At 50.1% G+C, this 8,528-nt stretch overlaps 1 long non-coding RNA gene across 1 annotated transcript; it reads left to right on the top strand.

Annotated features, from left to right (window-relative positions):
* Positions 1-2,526: 2,526 nt before the first annotated feature.
* LOC130857010 (uncharacterized) lies at positions 2,527-8,528 on the top strand. Its single transcript, XR_009054735.1, has 3 exons — positions 2,527-6,635; positions 8,114-8,266; positions 8,414-8,528. It is a non-coding gene; the product is annotated as an uncharacterized LOC130857010 (long non-coding RNA).

Genomic DNA, 8,528 nt, shown 5'->3' with positions numbered 1-8,528 from the left:
GGAGAGATCTTTTCCCCCAAGAAATGTCTTGTGTGTGTGTGTGTGTGCAGTAACATATACATAGAATGTACCATTTACCATTTCGATGTCATTAAGTATCCACATCTGTTGTGCAACCATCACTACCACCCACCTCCAGAACGTCTGGTCATCCCAAACAGAAACTCTCTACCTATTAAATCGTAACTCCCCACTCTTCCCTCCCCCCAGCCCCTGGTAACCGCAGTTCTACTTTCCGTCTCTATGAATTTGACGACTCTAGGTGTCTCATATAGTGGGATCATACAGTATTTATCCTTTTGTGTCTGGCTTCTTTCACTTAGGATATGTTTTCAAGCTTCATCCATGTTGCAGCATGTGTCAGAAGTTCATTCCTCTTTAAGGCTGAATACTATTCCAGTGTATGTACACACCACCGTTTACCCATTCATTCGTTGGTGGACATTTGGGTGGTTTCCACCATTTGTCTGTTGTGAATAATGCTACTATGAACATGGATGTGTACTATCTGCTAGAGTCCGTGCTTTCACTTCTTTGAGGGTATATACCTAGGCGTGGAATTGTTGGGTCATATGGCAATTCTATGTTTAATTTTTCAAGGAACTGCCATATGGTTTTCCACAGCAGCTGCACCACTACACATTCCCACTAGCCATGCAGGAGCGTCCCAATTTCTTTACATCCTCACCAATGCCTATTATTATTTTAATAATAGCTATCTTAATATGTGTGAGGTGGTATTACGTTGTGGTTTCGATTTGCATTTCCTTAGTGATGTTAAGCATCTTTTCATGTGCTTATTGACCATTTGTATATCACCTTTGCAGAAATGTCTTTTTAAGTCTTTTGCCTGCTTTTTAACCAGGTTTGTTGTTGTTGAGTTGTAGGAATTCTTTACATATTGTGGATACGGGTGATCATTTTTTGCATACACAGTATTCTTGGGTCATATCACTTGTTAAAACATTCATTTATTACTTTTTAAATTTGGAGAACACGGAAAGAAAAAAAGGGGCACAAGAAGCAGTAGTGATTATATTCTCTGACTCAGCAATTCCACATCTAGGGATTTTTGTGAACATGCACAAAGATTTAGCTACAAGCATGCTCATCATAAAAGAAGGCGGAAGCAAGGATTAATGTCTCATCATAGGGTACAGGTTAAATAAAACATGGGTCACCCTACACAGTGCCCTGAGATTACAAGTGACATTGAAGATGAACACTCCAGGATGCGGGGACATTTATAATTAGCTATGCATGAAAGGAGAAAGTTGCAAAACAATATTTACAGTGCGATCCCAATTTTGTTTCAAACATATGTGTAATTCTGTAAAGAGGCAGGAAAAATGCCAACCTGTTAATACTGGTGATCACGTGTGGTGGAATCTCAGGTTATTTTTATTTTCTTCTTTGTTATTTTTTCCATTTTCCAAATTTCTGCAATAAACGTGTGGCTTTACAGTAAAAAAAAAGTTATTTTTAAGGAATCCACAAGAGTATGTATAGTGTTACCCCGACTATGTGAAAATCTACATATTTATTGGAAAAAAAAAAAGGAAGGACTCGAGACCAGAGTTCACGCCACACCCTCGGCCGCCGCGGTCTGCGCTGTGAGCTTCTGAGATTTCTCATTTTTATTCGTATTTTTATTCGTATTCTCCTAGGTTTTCCAAATTCCCTACTGTCCAGTTGTTTTGTTAACTGCTTAAGGAAGGGGGGGGAGAAGGAAAATTGTTAACCTTTTAAAAATGAAATTCTACAGTAAATGGAAACCTGAGTTACATGAAACTCGGCTCCAACACATCGGATGCGCGGCCAAGAGCCGAGCCAGACACCGGAGGCGTGGCGCGGACGCAGCCGCCCGCGCCGCCGCAGACACGAGGCCCCGCCTGGGCCCCGCCCCCGGCCGCGCGAGGCCCCGCCCAGGCCTCGGCCGCTCGCCTGCGACGCGACGTCCGCACCGTCCTCTGCCCGCGCCGCTCGGCGACGGCCGCGCAGCGGCCCCGCCCCCAGTCGCGTGGAGACCACGCCCCAGCTGCCGCCCCGCCCCCGCGGCCGCGCCGCCGCGATGGTTCACAGCGCCCGCGGGCCGCGCCCTCGCCCTCGCCGGGGCTTCCGGAGTCGGCCGCGCAGAGGCCCCGCCCCCGGGGACGTAGGCCCCGCCCTCCCGCCGCCACGCTGCGTCCGCGCCGCCCGTCGCGCCGGTCCTGGCTTCCGGAGCGGGACGGAAGGGCGGACGGCCGGCGAGGCCGGGGGCGCCGGGCCCCGCGCTGGCAGGGCGCGGAGGAGGCCGCACAGCAGGGGCCGGCATCAGCGCAGGGCGGGCCGGCCGGGCCCCGGGGACGCGCGCTGCGGGCGGGTCAGAGCGCGCCGGCCCGGCCCGGCCCCTTCCGAGCGGCTGCCCGGGACGCAGCGCGACTGGGCGGGCCGCGGGCTGCGGCGTCTGCGGTGAGCAGGCCGGGCCCCGCGAGGCGACTCGCCCCCGGCCGCGCCGCGCTCCGCCCCGCGTCGGGGCTTGCGGCGTCCTGCCTGGCGCTGGCCGTGCCTCGGCCCTGACCCGGAGCTGTGCGAGCCGGGGCTGCGTCCGCGCGCGGTGCCGCTTCAGAGCGGGAAGGCCTGAAGCCAGTGCCAGGCGGGCCAGGGCCCTGTGCCTTTGCAGCCTCTCATGATTCCTCCAGCAGCTCCATTAGGGACTGGTGAGCGGCCACCTCCTGTCCCAGAGGAGGGGCTGCGATCAGAGAGGAGGCTCGTCTGAGGCTTCTCAGGCGAAGGCGCGCAGCCTGCGCGGGGGCCCAGACCTCCGATGGTGGATCTCAGACTTTTACGCTTTGTGCTGACCTGGCTGCTCTGCTAAGCTTCCTGGCAGTAGGCACAGCTGGCTGCCAGCGCCTCCTTACCCAGCTCACTGCCGCCTCATCCCCGGCAGGTAGATCCTCCACCTGAAGCGGAGCCCCTCCCCACTCTGAAGGTGCCCGGCATCCACGAGCTCTGCCCCAGGAGTCTGGAGATCCCATCCACGTTAACACCCACCTGGTACACGGGACCACTTTGCTTCAGGTGTTAGGAAGGACACTCTTGGTCCAGCATCTGAGAAGAGGGTGTGAAAAATCAGGTGGTTCCGGGATGGTGGGTGTGTTGGACAGGGTCACCCATGCTAGTGGCGCAAGGCCGAGAGGTGTGAGTGAGGGCATCCCAGGGTGTTCACACACACACAAACACACACACACACACACACACACACACACACACACACGGACTGTGTTGAAGAAAGGCTGCCTGCCTCTCCCATCTGCACCCACCTGCTTCCTGGGGGACACCGGGGGGCATTTTGTTTTCCACGTGGCTTTCCAGGTTGGTATACGAAGGCCACGTGATGCTGGACATTGGCAGTAGATAGGACACAAGGCCTCAGCCTGGGTCAGCTCGAGGCCCAGCACGGCGGCGCCCCTGCAGCAATCCAGATTTTCCAGCCTCCAAACGTACCTCAGAGAGGAAGCTGCACATTTGATTTTTTTTTTTTGGCTCCATATTAAAGAACAAAGCATGGGAACTGGACAGGCCCGTCTGTAAACAGAAAACACATGTTTTCTGAGAGGATGGGCTCTTCCTTTCCTGGTTTCTTCTCCCATGGACAAAGGCCTTCTTAGCCCTCCTGGCTTCAAGAGCAGGGAGGCCCCTGGCCCAGGGCTGAGAACAGGTGATTATTTTGTGCCTGCACTCAGGGCGCAGCTCCCACATGCTTAAATGGGGACAGGAACAGGGTGTTAAGGGGTCCACTCAGCAATGGGGCAAGACTAGGGTGTGGTCCCAGGAAGGAAGCCCCTCAGGAACCTGAACAGGATTTGGGAGGGGAAAAGGAGAGGGAATCTGGAGCATTTGTATCTTACAAGCACTTGAGAATCATCTTGGGTTCTGCTTGAGCTAGCCTCAGATGAATTGTGTTTTGTGGGGGCCTACTAGCCACACACAGGGGCAGAGACCTCTCTAACTCAGAAGAGAGGCTGGGGCCTGATGTCTGCAAAGAGTAGGCACACTGAGACTGAGTGCACACTGCTATGTGACCTCAAGCAAGTTTCTTACCCTCTCTGAGCCTTAGTTTTTTCATCTGTAGAATGGGGATAACAATATTTGGTTGTTGAGGATTAAATAAGATAATAAGTATAGCCCTGTCAGACACAGAACCAATTAATAAGTGAAAGAAATCAAAGTATGTCTCAGTTTCGGTGGTGAGCTGTTTCCACAGCTCCCAGAGTGGCCTGAGAACCCTCTACAAATACCCAGGATTCCTGTACTTCACAGAGCACCTCCACATACCCCGTCCTCCGCCCAGCACTGTATGAGCACCAGGGCTCAGCTACCCCCAGACCAGCTGCGACACCTCTTTGGAAGCAGTCATCTCGGGAATGGATCATTCTTTTGAATCACCCCAGCAGCCTGATCTTTGTCCTCGGAGGAGTTTTGATTTTGGGAAATAACCAGATGTCCTTTGGGCCAAGTTGGCTAGTAGATGTGCGGAAGCCAAGCCAGGGCCCCCATCCAGTGCCAGAATGTGCCATGACTGCAGAGTCAGGAGACCTGTGGCTCCCAGCTCTGAAGGCAGTTTGGAAGGAGGACCTGGACCGGGTCGTCTGGACTGGCCGCCGCTGGTGTGGGTGGGCGTGAGTGTGCCAACGTGCGGGTGTCTGAAAACGGAGACAGTCACACACAGCCAGGCGCAGTGGACGGACCAAACCAAAGCCAGACTAATTAGCACGAGGCTGCCTTTCATCTCTCAGCTTGCAATTTGATTTTCATGGAACTCTTTGTGGGAAAATTCTGAGCATTTCTGACACAGGCAGATGCGTGAGAGTGAGGCAGGAAGTGGTCCTGGAAGAGTATAGGGCTCAGAGGTTGGGATTTCCTCCCAGCTCTGTACTTAACCAGCTCCGTGGCCTCTGGCTGGTCATTTCATCTCTCCAGCCCTTGGTTTTCCCGTCTGAACAATGGGGATCGTGATGCCTGTCATTAGTACGACAAGTAAATGGTTGGGGGGGGTGGGGAATGGATAAGAACATGCCTAAAAGTCCTGACCTCGTGTGGCGAGGGCCTTAAGAGTATGGACCCCATTTGACCTAACACTCCTGCTTCTGGGAATTTATCTTCAGGAAAGCAGCATAGCCACATGTGAAACTGTCAGTATAAAGATGTTCCAGCAGCATTTTTTTTTCTTTTCTTTTTTTTTTTTTGCTGAGAAGCATGCAGGATCTTAGTTCCCCGACCAGGGATCAAGCCCATCCCTGCTGCAGTGGAAGCGTGGAGTCCTAACCACTGGACCACCAGGGAAGTCCCCCCAGCAGCATTGTTTGTAATAGCAAAAACTTTAAAGAAACTACATGTCCAACAATAGTGGCAAAAATTATAGGATGGACTACTGTGCAGCTCTCCCAGTGCTCCATGCAAGAAGTACACAGGCTACATCCACATGATGGGTACTTAACCTGTGCCAGTGACATTGTTAAAAAAAGAAAAAAATTAGCATTCACAAAGTTCTATTCACAATAGCCAAAACATCAGAAACAACTCAGTTGTCCACCAACAGCTGAACAGGTAAACAAGCTGTGATAGGCATACAGTGGGATAATATAAAACAGTAAAGAGGAGTGAGCTGTCAGTGGACATATTGATGGACATAGATGAACGTCAGCTATGCTGAGAGAGTCCACACTCTGTGATCCCATTTATATTAAATTAAAGTAAAACATCACAGACATATATATACTACCAACTGTAGATAGCCAGTGGGAAGTTGTTGTATAACAAAGGGAGTTCAACTCGAGGATGGAAGATGCCTTAGAGGACTGGGACCAGGAGGGTGGGGGGGACTTGAGGGAGGGAGGGAATATGGGGATATGTGTATAAAAACAGATAATTGAACTTGGTGTACCCCCAAAAAATAATAAATTAATTAAAAAAAAAAGTAAAACATCTATAGCGGTAGGATTCAGATCTGTGCTTGCCTGGGGCCAAGGAGGCTAAGATTGCCTGCCAGGGGACATTTTGTGGTGATGGTATTTTCTTTCTTGATTGTAATGGTGGTTACAGGGGTGAATACATTTGTCAAAACTCATTGAACAGTAAAGTGAAAGGGATCTTATTGCATGGAAATTATACCTCAGGAAAGCTGATTTTTCAAATTAATGGTATTTAAGATTTTATTTTTCAAATCTCGGAAAGAATAAAATTTAATCACATAAAATGCTCAAAACATATTAAACAAAAAGATTGTGAAATAACCTATAGTGTGATCTCACACACACACACACACACACACACACACACACACACACACAGAGAGACACACAGAGTACAGATACGTATATGGTTTGGAAATATACCAAAATGACTTTCATCAAAATGTACCTGGTAATTATCTCATGGGTAATTTTTGTTTTCTTTTTTGTGCTTTTCTATATTTCTAAATTTTCTATAATAAACACTTTTATTTTATAAACAAATTAAATCAAAACAAACAGATCTCCTTTCCTTTCTTCCAGCTGTAGCCGGCCAGGGACGCAGGACTAGGCTCCGGACAATGCCCGGGTCCAGCGAAAGGGAACTGCCTGGAAGGCGGGAGCAGACGATGGGCGTGTGAGGTGGGGCTCCCTGCCCCGGTCCTTTGGCCCAGTTTCTGTGCTGGGTTATTCTTGAGGGCTGCCATGCCCACTGGGCACTACGGACGCAGAGAGAAGCACGGTCCCTGGGCCAGCTTAGGTGGCTGGGAAGCCAGACCCTCCCGTTTTGAGTGACAGGAACCTGTGGCTCCAAGTCCCCCTCCCGCATGTGCCTGCTGGCGAGGGGAGGGGGGGTTCTGGTCTCTGCTCCAGGGCCACTTTCCCTGCTGCACGAGGCCCTCCTCGCTGAGATCTGCAGGGACTGGTAGGGGCGAGGGGGTGGCAGATCCGGTGCCAGTAACTGAGCTGTGGCGTGTCTCCCGGCCCAGCGGCCCTAGGAGGTTGCAGCTGTTGTTGATCACCACCACTCCCTCCAAACTGGGGGAGACTGAGCGGAGAAGTGACTTGTCCAGAGTCATTCAGCCAGTAGCCGCAGGCAGCTCAGACCTGGCCCCACGCCTGGATTCTCACTGCCTTCAAACTTCAGTTCCCAGGAGCTTCTGGGCCCCAAATAGCTCATTAATGCAGCGTGGGTTTGGGGGTCAGGGGCTGTGTTGTTCCTGTGCCTGCTGTCTGCTCCGGGTTATTGTAGGATTTATAATCTCGGTGGACCTGTCAGCTGGGCTTAGTGGTTAAACGTGGGCTTCTCTGAGCACAGGGCTCTGCCTGTATTTGAAGCTGCTAGGACCCCCCCCCCCCCATCGAGCCCCTCCCCTCCAACCAGCTGGCCTCACAAAGGTGCCGGGAGGAGACCTGATTGACCGGGTTTCTTTCCCCTCCCTGACTGAGCAGATTCTACAACAGAATGTGGAAATTAAAAACAAGAGGCCGAAACTGTTAAAAATGTTTTTTTAACCAAGTCACAAATGGGAAAGATGAGGCAGCAGCAGGTTAAGGACATTTTGTGATGTAGAGTTTTTATCACCCAGCACTTTCGTGACTGTAGATGTCACAGTGTATGGTCCTTGGGAGCAGGTGGCGGTGGAGACTGGGTTTGTACCTGTGTGTGAAGCTGCACTGAACTGTGGTCAGCCTGGATTTAGTTCACAATGTGGGGCCATTAGTCCTGCTTGGTTAGGGATGGGGCAAAAGTTGATGGGTGAAAAGAAGAGTTTTCTTAAATGAAATGTATTTGTATGTCTATTTTTGTAAAGAAATAAACTGTAATGTGAGTGGCCAAAGGTGGTTTTGGATTAAAGGGATTGAGAGACATGCTTACTTTCTCTATATCTATATCTACATCTATATTTATATCTTTATCTGTCTCCAAACTTTCTGTAACATTGTGTAGTCTGTATTTCTTCATAGCAAGAAGGGACAAAATACGCTCATTAAAAGTAGCCAAACTTCACCTAAGCCTTCATGTCAAATGATATAACATGATGATCCAGGGTATTTTTATTGAGTATCTGGCATGTGGTGATATTCTGCCAAACTCTCCCACCTTCCTGGCTCCTTAGATCACCCCACCGGTGGGAGCTGTCACCCCTGCACACGAGAGTCGAGGCCCTGAGTCGGTACACAGCACCCACCTGGCAGAGCTGGGGGCTGAACGTGGATGATTCCAATCTCAGAGCTGTGCTATTTCCATAACAACTTCCTGCCTCTTCAAGGTGAACATTTTTCCTAAATACAATGATCTTTCATTCAAATATTTTATCTTGTTTAGATAGAATCTGAAATTATTTCTGTAAACAGAATTTAGTAAAAGAAATATAAAAATCATGTTTTTTTTTGTTGTTGTTGTTTTTTAAACCCAGGACCCTGTTAACCAACAGCCAAAGTAGGCAACAGCCCAGGATCCAGGGCAAAATGAAAATGTGGGACCCCCTAGATTAAGAAGTTTTTAAAAAACAAGGTCCTACTGTAGAGCAC

The sequence above is a fragment of the Hippopotamus amphibius genome, chromosome 7 (genome assembly GCF_030028045.1).
Source record: "Hippopotamus amphibius kiboko isolate mHipAmp2 chromosome 7, mHipAmp2.hap2, whole genome shotgun sequence".
Lineage (NCBI taxonomy): Eukaryota > Metazoa > Chordata > Mammalia > Artiodactyla > Hippopotamidae > Hippopotamus > Hippopotamus amphibius.
This window is presented reverse-complemented; position numbering and strand designations above follow the sequence as displayed.